This window comes from Bactrocera oleae, chromosome 6 (genome assembly GCF_042242935.1).
Source record: "Bactrocera oleae isolate idBacOlea1 chromosome 6, idBacOlea1, whole genome shotgun sequence".
Taxonomy (NCBI): domain Eukaryota; kingdom Metazoa; phylum Arthropoda; class Insecta; order Diptera; family Tephritidae; genus Bactrocera; species Bactrocera oleae.
Window position 1 is genome coordinate 46,703,093 of NC_091540.1, and position 24,853 is coordinate 46,727,945.

At 32.3% G+C, this 24,853-nt stretch overlaps 1 protein-coding gene across 12 annotated transcripts in view; it reads left to right on the plus strand.

Annotated features, from left to right (window-relative positions):
* Positions 1–24,853, plus strand: part of corn (microtubule-binding protein cornetto) — a 40,474-nt gene that overhangs the window by 489 nt on the left and 15,132 nt on the right. For 9 of the 12 annotated variants that reach the window (XM_036372176.2, XM_070111884.1, XM_036372171.2 and 6 more), the window contains exon 2: positions 2,685–2,823. The gene's annotated coding sequence lies outside the window, so the exon portion shown is untranslated. Of the gene's footprint in view, positions 1–2,463; positions 2,620–2,684; positions 2,824–24,512; positions 24,647–24,853 lie in introns of all 12 variants that reach the window. The other 3 variants (XM_036372172.2, XM_036372169.2, XM_036372177.2) reach the window with 2 other exon arrangements.

The following is a 24,853-nucleotide window of genomic DNA, read 5'->3' on the forward strand; positions in this document are numbered from 1 at the left end:
AAAAACCAATGTAGTTTAACTTGATACATTATTTATTTCACAAAATCTTGACGTATATTAAATGTAAACTAGTCTGGTCCCTGTAATTCTGGATTTTCTATGTTCTTACGCGCAGTTATGCGCATAAATATGTATATTTAACCATATCTATGTAAGTATGGCCGATTGGGATCGTGAAACTGGAATAACAACAATCCTGTTAGCTCTATTATATTACTAGGCAAATGTGAGAGCAGCTGCTTTGAAGTAATGCATAGTAGGCATTTGTGCTAGCAGCTGTCTTCAAACGTGTCCTTGTCCTTGATAATAGAAGCATAGTTCATGCGGCACTTTGGCAGATTGTGCCTTTGTCTTTATTTATAATCTATTGTCGGCTCATAAAAACGTTAATAGTTGTGCAATTTTATATAAAGTTCGGCAGTAAATGTGAATGCTGAAAAAGGTTTTGTTCTTTGAGCCCGTAAAATTTTGTTGCTATGTTACAGATACTATGTATAAGAAATTTCATCTACTTTGCGAAAGACTAGGCAAATTATTTAACACAGATTAATACATACATACAGTGGGTCACAGCTTATTTGATACAGCAGTCGATATAAATTTCGAATTCTAATATTTTCTAAACTGAAAGGAATATTGAAAAAATTTAAACGCTATATTATAGAGTAAAGAATTTCATATATATAATCTACTTCATTTATTTCAAAAATATTTTATTTTCAAATATATGTATATAAAATTAAAATTACTGCTTAATTTCAGGTCACAGCTTATTTGATACAGTTCAATTCATTCTAAAATAACATAAACAAATCACTTTCCATCTTAAATTTTAATATTTTGTGTGAAAGCCTTTCGCCTTAACAAGAGCCTGGATCCCGGTTGGCATTGATTGGACCAACTTTTGTGTGGTTTCTGGGGTAATTTTCAGCCATTCCTCTAGTAACAACAATTGAGCAGCGTGAACTGGTCATAAACCATTTTAAAAATTGTAAATCGGTTCGAAAAATTGGTGAAATTGTGAACCTTAGTGCCTCCACTGTACATCACATCATTGAGCGATATTTACATGAAAATCGAGTGGAAAATAAAGTCAGAAGCGCGCCAAACAAAATTTTTAGTGCTACCGACGAGCGCTATATTGTTCAAAAAATCAAGGTAAACCCTAAACTATCGGCTCCAAAATTGGTTGTAGATGTTCAGCAAGAATTAGGAAAAACATGCATGCTGAAACTATCCGCCGCGTACTCCGCGAACATGATTTTAATGGCCGAGTTGCTCGTAAGAAACCATTTATTAGTAAAAAAAGAGAAATATGTCGACTAAAGTTCGCTCGGGAACATGTTTGTAAGACCCATGATTTTTGGAACACGGTTATATTTTCAGACGGGTCAAAATTAAATTTTTTTGGGTCCGACAGCATGTCTTACGCTTGGCGAAAAAAGAATAGAGAGCTAAATAAGGAGAACTTGAGAGCTACGGTGAAACGTGGCGGTGGAACTGTGATGGTTTGGGGTTGTATGTCCGCAGCCGGTGTAGGAAATGTGGAGTTTATTGAAGGGACAATGGACAAAAATATGTATCTTAATATCCTAAGAAGGAATTTGCTGTAAAGTGCCGAGAATCTTGATATAAAAGAAAAATTCCGCTTTTATCAAGATAACGACCCAAAACACAAAGCAGCAGTCGCTCAATCCTGGCTCATATGGAACTGTCTCCATTTGATGACACCCCCGGCACAGTCACCTGATATGAATGTTATTGAAAATTTGTGGGCATTATTAGACAAAAACCTTCGAAGCCACAAAATTTCGAACAAAGAGGAATTGAACAAGGCGCTACTAGAGGAATGGCAGAAAATTACGCTAGAAACCACACAAAAGTTAGTCCAATCAATGCCAACCAGGATCCAGACTCTTGTTAAGGCGAAAGGCTTTCACACAAAATATTAAAATTTAAGATGGAAAGTGATTTGTTTATGTTATTTTAGAATGAATTGAACTGTATCAAATAAGCTGTGACCTGAAATTAAGCAGTAATTTTAATTTTATATACATATATTTGAAAATAAAATATTTTTGAAATAAATGAAGTAGATTATATATATGAAATTCTTTACTCTATAATATAGCGTTTAAATTTTTTCAATATTCCTTTCAGTTTAGAAAATATTAGAATTCGAAATTTATATCGACTGCTGTATCAAATAAGCTGTGACCCACTGTACATATGTATGTTAATATAACTAAGTAAACTTTCCTTTAGACTATATAATAATAATAATAAAATAGTAAAAAATCAAAAGTAGATTTCTGCACTTGCTCATATACCTATGTATGTAGATAAAAGCATTTACAATAATGTAATGAACTAAACTAATAAAAAACAATAAACAAACCACGTCTCGTCTACCAAACCAAACGAAATATCTATACAAATACACATATATCGTTCCTCACACAGCACATTAACCAATTGAAGCAAAACGGCACCAGAGCCAGCACAAAGTATACTATATAAACAGCAAAAACCGCCATCACAACATCAGCAGTACCAGCAGCAACTCTCACACAAACTTAGAGACCCCCTGACATTTAAATTTTTTCCTTCACTTTTGTGGTACATTGCATTTGTTTTTTTTTTGTTCAACAACTCGCGCATCAATAATACATTATCTCTAACAGCAACAGCGTCAACGGTAGCTGCACTTACAGTCTAAACTACAGCTTAAAAATCACAGCGCCGACATCGAGGAAACTATAGGAGCCAAACCACAACACGCCGTGACGAAGTCATCATATAGCCTTTTTGCTGGAATTGTGGGTAAGCATAACACATATGGTACTATAAACATATTTATATTAATATATCATACGTAACAAATGTCACATTGTTTGTTATTACATATACATACATACTTACGCTTATGTACATATTGTACATGTACATATATGAATAAATTTTAAATTATCTACGATTTTTAAATACGAGTACGATTTACCCGCCATCATCATCAATGTGTGCTCAGTGCCACATTAATGCCCCTACTTACTTAAGCATTGGAATAGTTGGCAATTTGTTGTTTTTAATCATTTCGAAGGCGGTTTGTAATTGGTCTTCAATTGATGTTACATACTGACATATTTATATTCTTATATGCTATGCTACATAAATGTTCCCGAATCTGAAACTGTGGTTTGATATAAATATCATATGTACATATGTATGTACCATATATGTGTTTATGTACATACAACAAGGCTTTCGCTTTCTGTTTATTAGATTTCACATAATTTTTGCAACTTGCCTCCATATATTCTATTTCCGTTCTGTGAATAGCAGGCTGCACGTGCTTATCGCAACGATTTCGTATTAACCCTGAAGTTGTTAAGACCAGAGATTGTTTCTTTCGTTTTTGTACGACTATAAAATAAATGGACTTATGCCCATGAGTTAACGTTGAATTATATAAACTGTTATAATCTAGGCCCAACTGCATTTTGGTTGAAGTTTTGAAATTTGGTATTATGGTTTCCAATTCAACTCGTAAAAAAAATTTCGGTTGAAATGTTGCCAACTTCATTAGAAAATTTCAACCGCTACCGAGTAGTTGTAGGTGAACATTACTGCGTTTATTTAAGAAAAATATCAATAGAAAATGGAAAAAAATTAATAAAAAAATACATTCTCTTTCTTTAATCCTTTAAATAAATATTATTGATTATTAACAATACCAAATAACTAAATACAAAGCATGTACACGAACACTAAACCGCTATGATTATCTTCGTGGTAGTGAAATGAAAGGAATTTAATTCTTGAATTGAAATTTATTTCTTCGAATGTAAATGCAAAATGAATGGTTATTTTTCAAAAAAAAGACCTCCTTTAGGGGCTTCTGTAGGAATAAACGAATAACTGCAAATTTTCACGTCTTTTCCTGCTGTGGTTCGGACGTTATGCGAGTACATAACGAAATAGGATTTAATTTTTATATATAAGATTTCAAACTACTTTAAGTTACTACAGTTATTTTTTACAAATACCTAAAAAGGTGAAAAATTGATTGCGCTCGTGGAGTAAAATCCTGAAACTGGACGAGGCAAGCTACAAATAGAAAACAGCAAAAATGAAATTAAACTATCTTGGGTTTTTCGAACATAAAGCGTTCTACTACTTCTACGAATATACTTTTTGAGTAAAATTAAATTAATTAGCTAACTTATTTCTTTTCCCCTAGCAAGGTCTAGATAATCGTTACAACAACAACAACAATAGGGGGTATACATTTTTGAAACAGATATGTGTGTTTCAATTTGACTTTGTAAATATTTAGCATTGTTTGATGGAATTTTTATAATACAAAAGTGTTCATATGAAAAATTTTAAGGAATCAAAAAAGTTCCGCTGATTCTTATTCTGACATTAAATTCTTCTTCTGGGACGGAGAACAGCGCCCTTAATCACGATAAAAAGTGGGAGAAGCTCTACCTATGTATGTATATGAAATTAGATGCAATCACTTGTACTTATGTATGGATATTTATGTACGTACATATATACATACATAAGTATGTGTACTGATACATAAAGTAATAACGGCGTGTACCTAACATGCTTTATTATTTTTATAACTTGTTTGCCAAATTAATGATAAAAAACTAGTTATCTTATCAGGTGATGAATCAAAAAATCGTTTTAGCGAATTTGTTTCTACCCATTTTGCATTTTTCTTTTCCCTCTTATTTCAAATGCTGACATGGTTTCCAGGGAGTTTGTTGGATTTCACTTGTTCTTTTTAACGATTCGTTCACCGTTGAAGTTATTTTTTACCTTTGTGATGTAAATTAAAATGTTATATAGCTGTATTTTATATACCTAATGTAATGTATGTGTATATATTATATATAAAATTTACTTATACATACGTACACACATTGTATGACTCAATTTCGATTTGCTTAACTTCACAACTTTTTATTTTATTTTAATTTTTATTCTCCAATTCTGTTGTGATTGTTTAAGTTTACGAGATTTCAAGTTCGCAAATTTGTGTTACCCTTAAACTTAAATGTAAAATACTGCTTGCATGGCTTTAAAAAGCGTGAACCGTCGACACCTTGAGCTGAGTTTAATCAAAAGTATTTAAATTTCAAAATAAATATTCAGAAAGGTATTAATTTTCAAGGTTATCCTCAAATCTGCGATTTTTAAATTACAGTTAAAATTTGAATCCGTATTAAGTATCCGTATATTGCAATTTCAATATATCATTTTACAACTTCATTTAACTCGATACACTGCAAATGGAGGCTCTAAATTTGTATCCAGGCCATTTTGCGAAAGGAAATAATGTATATATATGTATATATATGAACTACATATTTATGTTTACGTACATCTATTACATATACAAGAGAGAAGTAGGCTTCGAGATTTGCTGCTACCATTTACCACATGGGCCTAGCAAAACAACTGAAAATGAACATATGACTTTATTCTTCAATATAATCTCTCGAGAGTAATACATTTTTGCAACTGCTCTCCCACATTTCGATACCGGATACACTTAATAGTGTGAGACCTTGGAGACATCTTAAATAATCGTTTGTTTCCATCACTCTTCATTTAAGTGAAATAATTGTTCAACCTGGCATTTTTTGAGTCTGCGAATAGTCGTTTAGGAACTAATTCATAGCGTAATTCACTTGCTAAATGAGCCAGAGTGATTCTCGACGTAAAAAAACGCGACACCTATCGGGCACAAAGCTTTTTCACGATATTGACAGGCGTTACTACTTTTAGGGCCTTCTTGAACGGGTTGCATCATTTGTGCTGGTAAGCTTACGTCAAAACTAGTTGATCTATGCTAGAGCAGATTCACCACAACACTTTTCGAGCCATTGCTTTGCATTTAAGCTGTTTTTCTATCAAGAAACATTATTTTATTAAAACACGGAATTCTGTTTTTTCCATTGTAAGCTAAAATAGCACTGTGTAGGTCACAAATAACTTGGAAGAAGTGTCATGAAACTTCGGCAGTAATCGAATTAGCATAAAGTTCGGATTCAAAGGAAAGGATAGAGATTTTTTTTTCAGTCCAGGTAGTATTTATTTTAAATAATTTTGAGTTCAGTTTTACTGAGTTATGTTTACTCCGGAATATTTTAATCACTTTGAATTCGAAAATTACAAATTATCTACGATTTCTGGATCACGATCAAGCAGTTGGAATTTCGACTATAGAATGACTACAATGCCGTTATTCAAATAATTTACGGTATGAAAGATTTCTTTCGTATGTTTGGAATACAGTGCAACTAGTCAGCGGATTGTTTCAATCCCATATTTCCAAATTGTTTTGTTGTAATGTTGTCCTTATGCTGATGTCTTGATGTCTTAACTTTATGGGAAAAACTAAATAGAAAAAACGTTCGGCTGCACCGGAGCTGTAATATCTTTCACAGGTTCATTTCTTATACCAACGATACGTAACCGACCAACGGTTTGCATCTTACGGAAAATGTTTTACTTAGAAGGAACTTCTAACTTAAGGTTACTTAATAAGGAAAAGAGATATTTTATGAAAATCTTTATTTTTGCAGCTATATGTATTCCGTACTAAACAATATATTCGGATATTGTAACATCGCCTTGAACAATAACTCATGCCAAATTTCGTGAAGATATCTTGTCAAATACTTGTAACAGAAATTTTTTGTATGACAGCTATATATTGCAGATCGATAACTCCAAAGAACTAGTTCATATATATAGAGACAGACGGACATGGTTAAATCGACTCAGCCCGATACGCTGATCATTTTTGTATATACATATATACTTTTCCGACTTTTCCGGGTGATACAAATTTCGTGGCTAACTTCATATATCTTGTTCAGGGTATAAAAATAACGTTTTTCTGACTATCTTGATGCCATTCGAAACTTTAAGATGTAACTAGTATATTTCTTGACTAGTTTTATGCTTCACTACAGGGAAATATCCTACCGGGTTTTGTGCGTAATGTATCTTTTTTACTTGTATTTTGAAATAATAAATGCGTCGGTCTTTCTTCTAACAATGAAACATGAAAAGAAAGCCACGCCAACGCATTCATAACATAAAATACAAATCTAAATAAGAAATGATTATGAATCAACATACACATACATATATAAATATGACATAAATATAGCAGGTTAAGAAGTTTAAGACGCTATTTACTTTATGGTAAGTTCTTTTTTCAATATTATAGGAATAAGTAAATTTTGTCAAATCTTGTGATCGAGCCTTACCATATTCAAATATTGTTAGATTTTCGTTCGATAATTGTTTCAATATAGCAGGCGGTTTAATGACGGCTTTCACTTTGGTATTGCATTCGTCTATTTGTTTACTCAGTTGAAACAATAAATTTTTATTTAAACACATACGAGTTATGTGTATAGTTTTATGTTTATATGTACTTGTACTTCATTTTTAGCCAATCATAAATTTGGACTATATTTTGCAATGTTATACATACATTGGTTGCATGAGTACCCACCGGTGTGATTGATGTGTAAGTCAACCTTAGAGATGATCAAATCAGCGGTCAACTCGCGAAAACATGTTTGGTTATGGTTTTAGCACTATATAATTAGTTCTACTAACCTTATTTAAGGTCGTGAGAGTACTGTAGTGCGATCTCTTAACAATGTATGTACCTATGTACAATATATATTTATGTATACAAGTATATACGTATATTGAAAAACATATTAAGAAAACAAGAAAAAACGTTAACTTCGGTTGTACCGAAGCTAGAAAACTCTTCACAAATACAAAGTTTTTATACAAGAACCTAATTGTGATCGTTCAGTTTGTATGCCAGCTATATACTATAGTGGTCCGACAAATGAGCAGCTTAGAGAAAGAAATTTGTACAAAATTTCAAAGTGATAGCTTAAAAGCTCAGTGATTAATTCGCGTATATACGAACGGATAGATGGACATGGCTAAATCGACACAGCTCGTCATGGTGATCATTTATATATATACTCGTAATTTATAGGGTGTTACAAACATCGTGGCAAACTCAATATACCCTGTTTAGGGTATAAAAATATATATTTTGTTTTATCTTAGATATATTTATATATAGAATATAAGTTTATATATTTAGAATAGTCGATCAACGGTTACTTAAGGGGTTACATGGGTTTTGTCGGGTAAAAAAAAGGCCTATTTTCAATAATTTTTGTTCTATATAAAAAATTATTTATTTAATTCCAAATTTTTTCTGTCTTAAAGATACACACTTAAAGAATTATTTCAGAGATTTAAAAAAAAAAAAAATTAAAACTCCGCTATTGTATGGTCATGTCTGGTAACTCCTCACCTGTCAGCATAACTCCTGACAGGATCATCTAAAATGAGAAAAAAAAGATATGTGTTTTAGTTAAGACCATAAACTCGTGCTTGAACGAAGAAAGTTTACATTGGAATTTTCGCAGACCTTTTTCTAACAAAATGAAAATTTCCGTCAAGTCAATCCTTCATCCCAGCACGAGTAAATTATATCTCAAACACCTCTATAAAATTTCATCAATATCGATCGACTAGTTTTCGAGAAATCTTAACAACCGACTTTGAGAACACAGTTTCGAGAAAAACGCGTTTAAAGTTTTAAGTGTATCTCGAAAATTATTACTGGTATCAACTTGAGAATTTAGGACAATGTTCTAGAGGAGTTATAGAATTAAATAAGACAATAATAAAGATTTTTTTTTGAAGCCATGAAACCCATGTAACCACTTAAACAAAACGTCGTGAAGTACTAAGTTAAGCCATCAGATCAGCTTGTATTTATGTAACATGTTATGCTTTAATGCTTAGTTTCACTAACATTTCTAGACCTTCAACGAAATACCTACAAAATCAATCTAATAGATAGATATCAATATATTCCGAACATTGGAGCTAGAGGAGGGTATGAATCACTTTCAAAGATTTTGGTTCCCTAATGACAATATACTAAGCAACAGGAAGAACGAAAATCATTGTTTCGGTTGTCTGAGGGCGAAAAGAAGTGTGGACCAATTGTTTATATTTTTAAAACTAAATAAAAGTATCTTTCAAAAAACATGCTGTGTTAGTTTCATTAAAATGCTTCATGCATTGATCGAGATATACGGGGTAAAGTCAACCGCAAGGGTGATTTCAATTTCAATATATGGTACAGAGTTCTCCCCTGTGAACATCTTTCCTCATAACTAGATCTTTACAAAATATAAAATATAGTTTCAAAATTGTCGGACGACATCTACCATTTATTTTATTTTTAAAGCTCGATTTATTAAATACTTCTCATACACATGTATGCATGTCACAATTTCAAAGAATATTTTTGTGGTACACAATTTAAACATTTAATAACGCATAAAGTAGGTTTTTTTTGGCGTTATTGAATAATTTTTGACACTACCTATGCAGATATATTCGTCCGTGCAAAATATACATACATACATATTTTTTACATATTATTTCGATTAAGCTATTATTAGAGGCAATGATTAATGAAGCTCAACTACTACATCATGAATATTATAATATAGTAAATATTCATATGTCGGCTCTTGTGTTTTGAGCGAGTCTCTTTTTTGTTTGCGTTTCAAAAAGTGAAAAACAAAACACGTTTTTGCTCACCATAATAAAAAGCAAATTTTGCACATCAAAACTGAGTTAACACAAATATAAAAAGGGAAATAACAAATGGAAATGGCGCTAACAACAGAAGGTCACAAATGTTAAAAATTAATAACATACTAACTAACTTATCCACAATAGCCACGATGTCAGAGAAAGTATAATTAAAAGGGCACCTTATAACATAACTTTTTGAAAGTGTGTGTTTGAGCAACAGTCATCAGTTTAAATGGTCTAACTGTGAAATTACATACGCTGGTGATCATATTATTAGCCAATTGTTCCATTACATGTTGATAAAAATTTTTTAGAGAAATAATTAATTAGGCTAGGTTAGGTTATACTGGCTATAGATAGAACTACTGGTCATTAGTAATGCCAGATGGAGTTGTATTTTATTTTGAACTGAAGCATTCTTCAGATATCTAAGGCGAGTTTAAGATAATGCTGAAAAGAAGCAGAGGACGTGTTCTAGTGTCTCTCTTAAGTATCGTCGTTACTTATGCCAGTTTCCGGCCGGTCATTAGACCAACAACCGTCCTGCAGTCGTTTCGAGACTGTGTGAATAAAAAGGATAGGTGTTTTCCTTCGGCGCTCTTGCACATGATCTTGGCGATCCTGCATGTCCTTAAACAGCCATGGCGATCTTATGAGCTATTTCGTTTCCCGAAATTCCGTTGTGGCGTGGAACCCTGTACAATACCTGGCCATCGAATTACGAACGGGCAATATTTTCGAAATGTTTCTATTATTTTTAATAGTTGGTAGCCCAGCGATCCTATCAGGCGTACTACTTATGCAATTTGTTTTTTTGTATATCAAATCAACATCATTTTCCCATATCCTTGATGTTTTCTTTGAGATCTCCTTACGTTTTAGATATGTCAAACAATCTTCAATTGGGTTTGAGTCGGGGGAATTCCCTGGCCATGGCAGCACATCTAAATTCAACGAATTAATGCAATTTATGCTAGCTCTGGAGGTATGGCAAGGAGCACCATCTTGCATAAACGTGTAGTCTCTTGCCGGATATCTTAGCCTTTTCAAATATGGCAAAAAAACATTTTCCAAAACAGTTATGTACTTGTATTGGTCAGAGCGCATTGTACCTTCAACGAAGTGAATTAGGCCGAATCCTTCATCTGAAATACAGCTTCTAACCTTCATTGAAGGAGGATGCTTTACTCTCGGAACAAGCTAGCTTCAGAAAATCGTTCTCCCTCCGCACATAATTTTCCACTTGGTTGACGGCCTATGTCTGCTTTCAGTAAGGAAAAATTAAGAATGTAATAAAAATGTGTGAATTACCTTACTCCAATAGGTGGTGTCATGTGTTCTATGCAGCCCATATAACACGTCTTCAGCTGTGTTAATGTCGGCTTTTTACCTGTCATCTTGCACTTTAGTACATTTTCGTAAAAACATCTACGCAAAGTACTTTTCGAAATTTACAAACAACAACCCCTAACTGCTTTCCAGCTTTTGGAAAAGCTACAGCTTCCTCTTTTTTCTCAGAAAAATTCGGTGTTGGCCAGATCCGAAGAATACGGTAGATGCGGAAGAAAATAAATTATGTTTGCAATCGTTTTTATTAATTTTAGACACTGTGCCACCTGTTTATAAGCTGGAGTGTCGAAATTTCAATAACACTAACATCCGAAATTCGCTTTTTGTTAATATTTTCAAAATACTGAAATTTGTGTGACTCAAAATGCTATGCTATATCTCATGAGACAGAATTTATGACGCGAAGGAAACTCTAACCGTTATAGAATCATCGCACTGTTGATAGCAGTATTTTAATCCATAATTAGTTTGAAATTTAACATTTTTGATATAGAAATATAATATAATATATCTACAAATTTCACAGAGTAGCTTAAGCTTACTAGCTCAAGCCGTATTTGACTAATCCGCGCAAGTGTTGGCAAGTACGTCAATGACAAATAATCGGATTTTAACACAACAATATTATGTTACATAGTTTCATGGATGGTGGTCAGATGTTACATACAAAATTTCAAACCCGAAAGTACAATAAAAGATTAAAAGAATGAAAGGCGAAATAGCAAGACAAAAGCTAAATCTGGTTTAACAAAATGAGACAAGAAAAAAGTAAATAAGCTTAGGCTTGAATGGAGTATTACGCATACATATATTCAAACGTACATCTAAAATAAGTATTAGTTCGGGAGGTGGGATTATAAGCAGGTGTTTTTGTTTATGAATAAGCTCATATAAAATTTGCAATATTTGTGTTTGAGAGTCTTTGCAAAAACAGGCTTTCTGAAGCATCATTTGGCAACAGGTTTTTCTCAAACCGATCTTAACTTTATCAAATACAAAAATATTACACTGGAAGTATTGCTGAGGTAAATTGGTTTAAAAATATTTTCTGAAAATAAATTAGAAAATCTTTATCTAGATAGATCAGTTCTTAGCATATTTGCTGCAGTTTATCTGTCATATGACAAGCTGAATAAATCGAAGTGTTGATAAATGTGAAGCTAACCCGACACCCATTGCGCTCAAAGCTTTTTCATTTGTAAAGTCTCTTTAAAGATATTAAATATGCATTAATTTTAGATGCCAATGATGTTAACTACTACGACCTAATAAAATTTCCGTGATGTTTTCCGTTGTTACCGCTCCTGGTGGCTTGTGGTTCCTGAGCATCATTTTATTATCAAGCTAACCTAACTAAAAACAAAATTCAGTTTCTTCCATTGTAAATAAAAATAGCAATCCAACAAATTAAAAACGATTAGGCGAAATTTCATGAGAGTTTTCCAATTAAGATTAGTACTCTGAGACAAGATAATAGTTTTTTATTTGTCGCGCGATCTCTTGTTCAGAGCAACGATTTTCCAGTCCATTCTAATGTTATAGAATTCATATTTATATTAAATGACTCTAACATATGAAAGATATATATACCTACATATATAGGTACACTAGCTACAATAAGTATTTGAAATATTGATTTTGAAGATATCTAATGGCACTAAAAATCTGAAGGGATATACATACGTACATATATATCTATAAAAAAGTATGTAAAATATAACATGCATATGTATGGTTAAACATATGTATATTTATATGGACTGAAAAGGTGACAATGAATTTGAGATGAGATGTTGTCGCTGGCTCCGTGACGGCGTTCTGTTCAGTCTGGCTGTTATTTATTATTATTTGTAGTTATGTTTACGTATCCACATACAAAAATGTGTACATATGTACATGCTAACGTATTATTCGGTGTCAGCGCTTTTAGAGTATGTAGCATCTTGACTTGAATCTCATTCTCAAAGCAAGTATTACTACAACCAAATTTACATACTACAAAAGGCCAGTTGAATGTATATAAGTATGTACTCGTACATATGTATATCTGTGGGAAATATGTATGTGCATCTGTAACACTTTGATATCTTTTGTAGGTGTAGAAAGAAAGGAAAACAAAAACAAAACAAAAAAAATATATAAAAGAAAAAGTGTAAGTTGGTACAATTAAAGCGCAAAGACGACGCTTTGATGCAAGAAGAATAGTCAAGTTTTATAACGACTTTCATTATACACAGTATAACTATGAGTACATAACCCTGCATACATATATAGTGTAGGTATATCAGCTATAGTAAATTTATATTGTTCAAGATATGTGTGTATGAGTTTTGCCATCATGCATTTATGATTATTAGTGTGGTGAATAACAATTGTTCCAGTTACCAGATTTTATTTTTATATTGACAATTGTAGCCAAGTGTTGCAGTGAGTAGGTTATTAACTTCTATTCTGAAGGACGATTTATTTAAATTATAATTGCATAGACACAAGCAAGACTATTAGCTTTCGTTCACGAAATTAGCTTATTACAAATTTCAGTCGAAAAAATATATTCTTTACTTATGTATGTGTACAAGAGAACACCCTTACCTTCATTAATAACTTTTGCAGTGAACTTAAACATAACATACATACATACTTATATAAAAAAATATCATAATTTGCGACGTTCTACACTTGATGGCTCTTTTCTGTCTAGAAATCATTGGTTAACTCAAGGCACAACCACTTCCTGATATACATACATATGTGTGTCCTCCAGTTTTGTAGAGTAACACAAAATTTTGAAGAAATTTTGCATTTGGTCTGTAAAGGTTTTAAGAAAGGTGGAGACCACGCGCAAATTGAAATGTTTTTTCTTGTTTTTACTTAAAAAATTAATCATCTGTAATCGATAATCGAAAATTTTCTGAGCTTACATTGTTGTTATATTACCTTATATTTTGTTAGAGTTTTTGGAGTTCTTTATTAGTTTATGCATAAACTAAATAATTTTGCCTAATAAAGTCTGTTGATACACTATGAATCACTTGTTTTTATCGATAATAATATTGTTTGGTTGCGTTATCTATTAATTACAAACCCATAAGGCGTCACCAGATAATTTTAAGGGCAAATTTTTGTATTTGTCATTTCAACAAGCATTGTCTTTGGTAGTCCATTCTGGATATGCCGGAGTTTTTCTATTTCGCATCACATATGGCTAGGGCAATGTATTATATCTGTGTTTGAAATAAAACAATACTTAATAATCGCGAACCAGGTTTAAGTTATCACTCTGTATTTGGTATACATATATGGGAATTGCTAGCAAAAGGATTATACATATATACATACAACATATAATATTATACTACAATAGTCTACAGAAGATTAACGACTAAAAATGGAAGAAATTCTCGATTGTACCGCTTTGTATTTTTATTAGTCTTTAAATGTATTTCCCAAAGTCTGCCTAGGAATTATATCAGAAACACAAGTGGCTATACTTGTAGTTATGCAATCCACCCTAATAGTTCGGGAAAAGAGTTCATTAGTTTCATAAAATAACATTTATAGTTGTATTGGTTCATTTGCTTCAAAATAGACCTCATTCTTGGCTTCTTCTTTCCACCAACAATTACAATATATTGTCGTTGGAATCCAAAGAATATGGTGAATTCGGAAGCAGTTCGCAGTGGAATTTGTTTCCATAAAATTTAGTTTCAAGAACATACAAAATTTCTACTTGGTATACATACATATGTTTATCATCTGATCAAAATTGACCCAGGCGTGTTTGACAACTGTTTTTACGACGAAGTTTGTTTGGCGATTTTTACCATGGAAAAAAATATTGAACAATCGAAGTAAAATATTGCTTGAAAATTTGTGTTTCCAATGGAATTACAGAAACGAAATCGTGAAAATTTTGTAGAAGAGTTTTGGGGAGCCTACTTTATCACGAACACAAATATTTGAGTGGCACAGAGCATTAAGTGGAGGTCGTGAAGTCATCAAAAAATTCATTGCACTAAACCCAACCAGTCGAGGCTGTAACAAGGGCAAGGAGCCTATTTTTAAGGTGATAGTACAGATTTCTACAGATGGTTGATCAGTAGTAAGCATTGTCTACATATTGAGTTTGTCACTTCGTTTTCATATATTCGGTTCTTTTATACGCGAAAAATCTTTTATATAAAAACGCGAAAAGTCTTTTACTCAAACCTAATACGAGTACATACTTATGCACATATTCATATTGCGATGTTCCACAGCATATTCAACAGTTCCCACCACAATAAGGTTGATGAGATGCAATACAATAAAATGTAAAAACCAAACTGAACGCATTGCGAAAACGCGAGCAAAAGTAGTTCATGCATAGATTTTTGCCAAATACATGCATAATTGTTATTGTTGACATTATCAGCAAAGAGTATTTTGTTGGCATACAAATTTAAAACTCATTGCAAAAACCACAAACATTATTCAAGTGCTGATACTTGTATTTTTAGTTGTCGCTTAACACATTAATCACAGCTGAGAAACGCTGAACAAGGGAAATACAGCATATACCAATAGGGATGCCGTGATTTTGATAGCTTGTGGCGCCCATGTTTTGCTACGGATTTGTGTAAAATTTTGTCAGTGCGTTCAGTAGGGTTCAACGCTTGGAAATTGTCCAAGATTATTACGCAAATTCACGTTCTCCGGTGCCTACTGTGAGAGCTCAGATGAGGTCCATCAATAGCGAGAGCTATAACAGGATGTTGACCGACTTTTTTTCTCCGGAATTTGATAAAATCGATGCGGATGATTTCTATTCCTAACAAGACGGTGCGCCAGCTCATGTTTCACTTCTAACCATGGACACATTGGGTGCAAAGTTTGGCGACTCTTTAATTTCGAGTAATGGTCCAGTGAAATGACCGCCAAGATCAAGCGATTTAACGCCTCTAGATTATTTTTTGTGGGGATACGTTAAATCAAAGGTTTACGCCATTCAACCAGCAATGCGCGAGGAGCTTCCGCGTACTATAGCCGAATTTCCAGCCGAAAAGCTGCACCGGGTCATCGAAAATTGGCGTCACAACATTTTATTTAAATTATAAATAACATAAAATTATCTGCATAACTAAAAAAGGGCCCACTTTGACCAAGTTTGAGTGTTTTATTTAACACCACATCGTTCTTGTTGGTAGACCCTTTATTTGCTTAAGTAGGATCAAAATAGACGCATAACTCTGCAACTAACTTGACCGCAAAATATTATCAAAACTAGAATGCGAAAAAAGCGGCAAAATGAAAAGAATTGGACTTTGTGCGAACAGATCGAAACAGCAGAACTTGTTGAGTGAAAATCAGTGGATAAGTTTTTTGGATATTTGTTTTTATATTCAATTAATTTTTATCGATTTTATCAGTGTATGTATGTCAAGATTGAAACTATAAAAAATTGTACGAGCCAGCAGACTTTCTATGAAAAAATAATAATAGTAACAAGTAAGGAAATGCGAGATTCGGGAGGAGTCGAACGATCGAAAGATGTGTGATATGTATCGAGATATACCTAAATATTCCTTTTACTGTGATATTGTTGTCCAATGGGTACCAATATATCTTGCCTATTTAGTTTCGTTTTATATTAAATATCTTGCTAAATATTATATAACACTCTGATTATTTTGACCTTATTTTATTTCGATTCGTTTTACTTATTGCATACAACCGTTAAGTGAACAAATTCATTTAACTACAAATGATTTTACAAAATGTTGTTAAGAGTATACAAATTTTAAGCGTTACTCCTATATCAGCTGCCCATAGACGCGTATACTCTGAAAGTAGCAGCAAGCTCTGCTATTAGAATTAAGGAATTAGGAGGATGGAGCCGGAAAAAGTATGGACGTAGCGCCATCCTAAGTTAGCTTAATATAAGAAAATCAGATATATCCCTAGGTTAGATTTCAATGGTCACTTTCAAGTAAGGATTCCCTTTATAAATGAATCAAAAGAGGTATATAGCATTGCTTGCCTTATCGAAAGGTTTTAAGCTTACATTCAGGCCCATAATTTGGGTTCCCGGTCACAGGAACATTTTCGGCAACGAAAAGGCAGACGAGTTCGCAAAGCTAGGAGCCTCTTTAGACGAATCAGAGCCGGAGTCAATATGCCCGTTAGGAACGATTCAAAGAGAGCTTTATGTGCATTTTAAACAAATCGCACAGAGTATATGGAACACAAGAACAATTGAAATTGATGAATAGAATAAAGAACGTACTATCTAGGTCCAGAAATAGCACTGGCCTTTTGGAGAGCATGCGCTCAAAATAGGCCTGATTTATAACAATAGTTGCCGCAGCTGCAAGCAAGAAGGGAATACGAAAACGGTTTTCCACTTTCTCTGCGAATGCCCAGCTCTATCACAAATCCGACAGAAAGTATTTGGAACCCATCAGGTACCAAACCTTGAATGATTATCCACAAAAAGCCTAACGGATATATATACGCAACGATGAAACGGAATAATAAGACTATAAGGTCTTACGACAGTGCATCAAAATGGCGCATCCAGCGCTACTTGAGTCCATGGTGGTAGCACTCCTACCTGCCTACCTACCCGAGACACATCTCGGTAAAATTACAACTCGTTTTCAGTTTTTACATTTTCTAAATGATATTCAAGTGTTTCATGTAAGTCTCAAGTACAATAGATTCGTTGAAAGGCCTTAAGTAATTGGCAATATTATTTCAATGTATGTTTGTTATTTGCTGAGATAAGTCACCTAATTTAATATCTTTGAAATTTTGGAAAAATATCAAAAATAACATATTAAATAGCTACTCAAAAGTAAAGGCCGTTTTTTCAAATTTTTCTTTAATTTCTTGAATTTTTAAAAAATTTCATTATTTGGTTCATACTATAGAGAGATATTTATATACTATTCATGCCAAAAATTAGGTAAAACGCTTGATTAGAACTTGAGATATCGTGATGACCGCATCGGAAAAGTGGTTTGGAGAAAAATGCGTTTCAAGTTTTATCGTCCGCTCCAACTGGTTTAGTTGCCACGACACTATAACAATAACTTCGAAAATAATAAATTTAAAAATAAATAAATTTTGAAAATCGATTAAAATAAACAAGTAAAATACTCTCAAAAGTTTTTGTAAACAACAGTGCTTTTTAATTGCGAAAACAATATAATCTTACCCATAACTCGCAAGTATAAATCTAACTTAAATATTAAGAGATTTCTGATCGTAATTGATATTTTTGTAAGTATATAAAATTTCTAATTGCTATTTACAGTATACACACACTTTTTTTGTAGTCCGTGGCAAATTCCCAAAGGTTTTAGTCGTCAAAGTTAATTAAAACTTAATATATGTATTATAAATTGTTATTTCTTATTAAAAAACACCCTAAATGTAGGCTACGTCATTTTGGTTGACAAAACTATTTTGAATTTAAAAGGACTTGAAATAATTGCCCAGTGTTCATCGTGTATTTCGCGATAATCAAAAAGAAAACACACCTCTTGAAACAGTTCAAGCGTTGCCCTAAACATTCGCGCCTTAAGTACTGAAATATTTTCGTACATACATATGTACTTATATACATATAAAATATATTTATAGTGCGTGTGGATTCACAGAATACAATTATACTTCCTAGTTCTTGGGAATATCGAGTGCATTGAGACTTTCAAAAACGAACTTTAACGAATGTTGTTTACAATTTGACTGCAAAATAAAAGCAAATCCTCTTTTGTATTTGAAGTGACAATTTCTAAAAATAATTGCAGCCTGTGTACAACTGCATGCTTTAATTACTTTATATTTCGTTATTAGACATATTTTACTTTCATTAACAATTTTTTATCTAATCTAATATTTTTAGAAAAACAACAACCGTTGAAAAGTTAAAATGCGTTCTATATTTACAAAGTAAATCTATAATGCTATATTTTTTTCAATTCAAAAAGCGGTCATCACATATTGGACATTTACGTGGTGATCGCCATTAGAACCTACTAAACTTTGTATATACAATTAAACGGTAGTGGGAGTCTTTGAGAAGTGTAATAGCAGTGAATTAAATTAAGTGAATCAATTACGAGATGCAGCTGTGTCATTTGATTCAATTAAAGATTTTACAAAATGAATATAAGAACGATAGAAATGCAGTCAGTGAGGATGATATACAGGGTGTGATTATTTATGTTTTGAGAAATTGTTGAAGTAAAGCGACATTTCACTTCAATACAACTGAAAACCTAAATTGGTATGGCGAAAGTATTAAATATGGTATTTTGGTAAGAATTAAAGTGGTGTGAAATATTTCGAAATATCTGCACATTTTTTTTATGGTTTCAATATATTCTATGCAAAATTTGTTCAGAGTTTAAAACCACGTGCTCACCCCATTAAAACAACTTAATAAACAAATTATTCACTTTTAAGCCAATCTCCTTTCCAAAAATTATTATACAGTCGACGCACACAAATTAGAATAAGTAATTAAATTTTCCAAAAATTGGAATTGGAGTTTGCAATATGTACATCCATTTAACGTTTTGAAATGAGAATCGAAAATTCGAATTTCTGAGCCTATTTTGTATAAAAGAGTTAGTAATTTAATAAAATGGTGCGATCATAGTAAATGGTTTTCTGCTAAGCACGTAATCAAATCATGGCTCTCCCATATTATTGTTTCAGATTCAAAAAAACCTAAAAGTAAACATGCATACCTGACTATATGTCAAGTAAAGGCTAGTGGAGAAAGTGGTGATTCAGCCGTTTATTCGTTAATTAATATCTTAGCTTTGAAAATTAACCTAATTATCTTTATTTTTTTACTGAGTTTTGTTTTGTTGCATGCATTTTTGATTTAATGTATACTTACATACTTATATGTTTAAATAAACAAGAACATGTGATATGTATTGCACAGGATTAATGCCTTTGGTTTTCTGGTTTTTACAATAAATGAAGTAAATAAAAAAGAATTTCATTGTAGTTATATATTTACAAGTATACACCTAAAAAACCTTCAAGAAATTTGAATTTTTCAGAAATCAGAAGCACATTGAAAACAAAGTAGTTATAATTTACAAGCGTCGACTGTGTTTAACATATTTGATAATATAAATCGATATCAATCCATATGGAGTTAAAGGAAATATTCTCCACTAATTTTTTGAAGATAAAATAAACCAAACCTTTAAATAGGAACTATAATTTAAGTAATTTTTAATACCGTGTTGTATTATATCTAGCTTATCCAGCATTTTTCCATAAGTTGCCACTTTTCAGATGCATTAAAACTATACAGTGCACGTTTCAAACATTTGTAAAAATCAAGCCTCTTTTGACTTATTATGACTCTTATTTAAAATTCTTTCGTTCATTATCCTCAAAATTTTTTTTATGTATTTAACCCTATGTTTACCTCTTTTAATTTTATTGTGTTCGAAAAAACCGTTAGGCGAACATAACTATTATAATCTTGTCCAACATGTTGCGCACAATTACAAAGTATAAAGATGGAATTTAATAAAATTTTATTGAATCGTTTGAATTTATAATATTGCATTGAACTCGGAAATATCCAATATGTTGATTATGTTGATGAGATGTGTTGATTTGACTTAGTAATATTATTAAGGAAGTATTAGTTTTGTGTGTAGCAACTAGAAACAATCAATTATGGCAAATTGAAGGAGTATTATACTTTTCGTAAAAATTAATTGGTTAAAAATTTATATAATATAGATATTTTGCCAATTTCAAGTTTCGATTGTGTTAGTCTCAATAATTTTAGTATAGTAGGTGTGATCGGATGAAAGTTATACACAGCATGCCCATGCAAACCAGAGTATAATCTATGGAAGGATATTGACGTATCTTTTGAAATCTTTTGAAGAATTTATTAGATTAAATAAACCTGGTTGCATGAGATTCATGTTTTGATTAATAGAGTTCCTAGCTGAGGGTTTGGCCGCATCTGACTCTTGTTGCAAAGCACGGAAATGCAAGAAAAAAGAAACGTACGTAAAACATACACTTGTATGCGTATATATACAAGTATATATTAGGGAAATAATAGAAACGGAGAAATAATGCAAATCACACCGTGGTTCACGCCTAACAAATTCAGCCAATAAAGCATAAAACACAAACAACTAAGAACAAACACAAACACTGAAAACAGACGTACAGCAATGCTGCAGGTTAATTACAGTAATAAAATGTATAGGTGCATGCATGAACGTATCTACATATGTACAGTGTTGTGAAAGTTTTTGTAATTATTTCCATTATTGGCTCACAGTTTCTTCAATATTTCAAATATTGTTTTAATATTTTTTTTATAAATAATAAAAACACAAATTATATTTTCTTATTACTACTTTAAATTGTGTATTGTACACCATGATACATATCGACATTCAAAACTAGAAAATACGGGTATAATCACATACGAGCATAAATCACATAGACTGGCATAACAAAATAAAGAAAAAAATAAAATATAGAAAAGATAGAATAGCGTGTACGGAATTCACTTGGCCAAATTTTTTATTTCACATGAAATTTCTTGACAAAATAGAGGTGCTCAAATATAGTGAGCAGAGAAGTGGAGAATCGAATATTATTGGTGTTACATTCATACATACATATGGGTATACTATCAAACAACGCAATACTGTAAATATGCAGTAAATGTTTATGGCTAGTTCAAAGAATCAAATGGTGTGCCTACGTCGCGCGAACAGGCAGTCAGTCACTAGTTCAAACCATAAGTTCGTTGACTATCTGCGGTAGCGATTGACTTACACTTTGCGTATACACAAATATCTATACTACTTCCATATAGCAAATGCGAATGAGCATTTTGCACTTCTCGCAGCGAAGCCAACTTAACATATCAAGCAGCCAGCCTGCACATAGCGTTGCAACGAATTGAGGAACTAAAACGCGTTGGTTGTGGCAACACATGCAGCGCTTGCCTGTGTATTCACTTCACTGATTGTTCGCTCTGCAGTGAATGTGCTTACCGTCTGCTCACTCAGCCGGCTGACTGGTTGCACGGGCTTGTCAGCGGCGCATTTGCGGATTGCCACCAGCGTCGGCTTGGCTCGATTAAACTTATTCCAGCAACAAATGCTCCCACGTTTTTTTAGTACAATACGCCATAATACTTTCGCCACACAACATGAGTATGTGTGTGTTTATGTGCAGTATTGGTGTGTACATTCGACACTTGCAATGTGGCAAGCGGCGAATAACTTCCGTGGTATATTAAATTAATATTTTCCATTAATTTTCCACTTTTGACTATGAGTATCGAATTCGTTTCGAAAGCGAGATAGTAATTCTATAGAAATTCTAATAATTCTAGCCTTTTGGTGCTTGAACAATAACCGATTGACAATAAATTTTCGATGTATCAAATATTTACAAATATAATGAAGCAGCCTTTAATTGCATATTTATGAACACAAGTAGGAGAAGACATGGAACATTATCTAAACCGATGAAAATGAATAAGAAGAGGAAAACAATTTGTTTGATTTGTGATGTGCTTGATCAAGCTGTTCACGAGTTCGCCTGTTTTTGTATCTCTTTTTGATAAATATCTAATTGAATCGATATTATTTTGATAATGATACAATGTAATTAGAATTAAATTTGTGTCGAGCGCAGTACGATAAACAGTTCGAAACGAAATTTCGCTCTCTCTTTAATTTAATTTTAAGAATGTAGTTTGCTGCTTTTCATGAATAGGTACACAAAACTAAGTTTTATTCTCTTACGAAATTTTAAAACTATCAGAAACACTTTTTTCGGTACTATCAGATTTCGTTATCGGACGGGATATGGATACTCTTGATAAATACGCATTTGATCTAATATTTACATAGTTAATAGACTACAAATTAATTAGCGCGGAAACGAACATATACACACCGTGTAACTTTTAAGGTATTTGTGTAAGAAAGGGAAGAAAGATCACACATACACAAGAGTTTCGGTTAGAATTGTCAATTCGTCCTCAAAGAAACTCTGACAGAAATTTCTGTGGCCTGCGCTGTTGGGTAATTAATCGGTGATTTAATTGATAGGTGGCTTGCAGGGGTTGATGCAGCGTTCAAACGCAATCGTTTTTCAAGTGGACTGCGATTACATTTACAAAAAGGTACTCCATTTTTACTTCCATATCACAATTTTATAATAATAAAATGTGTACCAATGCACTAACTGATTTCTAACCTCTAATAACCTTGTTGTGCAGCGAAGTAAAATTAGTGCGGGTTGAATTTCAGAATATCTGCTTAATTGACACTCTTACTCCACTAAATCTTTCACATATTGTACATACTTACATATAAATATGTACATATAATTTTAATGCATCGGGTATTAAACGTAAAATGATGTCGTATGAAGGTTGTATTTTTGCAAAAGGGGAGTGTATTTGGTTTTCAGGAGGCATGTCGCCCTCAGCTTTGATGTTATACATATACTTCTTTTATATGCAAACATTTGTTTACCAACTTGCATGTAAAGAAGGTGATTCGTTTTCATATCAGAAAATACTATTCTAGAATTTTTTTGTAATACATAATACATGGAGGATAATTTAAAATCAAAACTAAAGATGATGTTCTTTTGGGAAATTCGCTCATTTGGGCAATTATTTTGCTATATAAGTTTTTCTTATAAGGTTTCGGTGAATATTTTGTATACTTGTATGTACATATATATAGTTAACTGTTCGATCTATTTTAATATTTTTGTTTGTTTTAGTTTAAAAACTAAAAATATAAATTTCAAAAATCCGTTATTTTAGTGGATCACCCTAATGCCTAATACATATAAATTTACAATATATGCAAAAATGCATATAAATATGTATTAATGTTTAGACATACATATACATACACATATATCGTTGTTTGGACATGCAACAGCCGACACGCAGAGTTAATCGATTTTCGTTTTGCTGCAAATGCAAGAGGAACGCAAACACATTTTTTTAAGAAAAGAAGAAACAGCAATGCTGACGGCGAAGGTGGAGGATTTGTCCATAAAACACAACAATAGCGCATACTCTTGATTGCATATTTTGGTTGTTGTTAATTTGGTATTTTGTGTTTACAAGGCTCAACCCTAAATATTTGTATAATCAAAAGTCGTTTGGAAGTTTGGGACAGGGAATTTTTGTGTTTGATTTATTTAACGGCAAGCTTATTGTGGCTTTTCATATTTTTGTATATAAGTTACAAATATTATATTGGATATGGTATTAATAAGTTATGACAAGTAAAGCAATTATCGAAAATTTGTAGATGTTTGTTAAAAATAGAAACAAAAAAAATAAATAAATCCATGACAGAAGAAGAGTATTTACTTATTTCCCTTTGTATGTCTTTTTAGTAATCAATACAAGTTGTTTATAAAATTCTATTTTACATTTACAGTTGCTATGGAGAGCTATACATCGATTGTATCGATCTTCCAACTTGGAAAAGTTTCAAAATATTGTAGGTCTCAGTCGTGGGATGACCTCTTCAACGTTGCTAATTTACTCTCCTGCCGAAAGATTTGAAGAAAGGTAAAAGTCGCTGGGGCGGGATCCGAAGAATATCGACCAATTTGAAAGCAATTCAAAGCAATTTTGCCATATTTCATGGATTTGATACTTGGGGTATTGTGTCGATTGTGAGCTTTGCATACCGAAATACTTATGAATTATATTATATATCGAACAAGTTCCTTTGTTATCTAATTTGTACTGTAGTCCAAGTTTTATTTTTAAAAT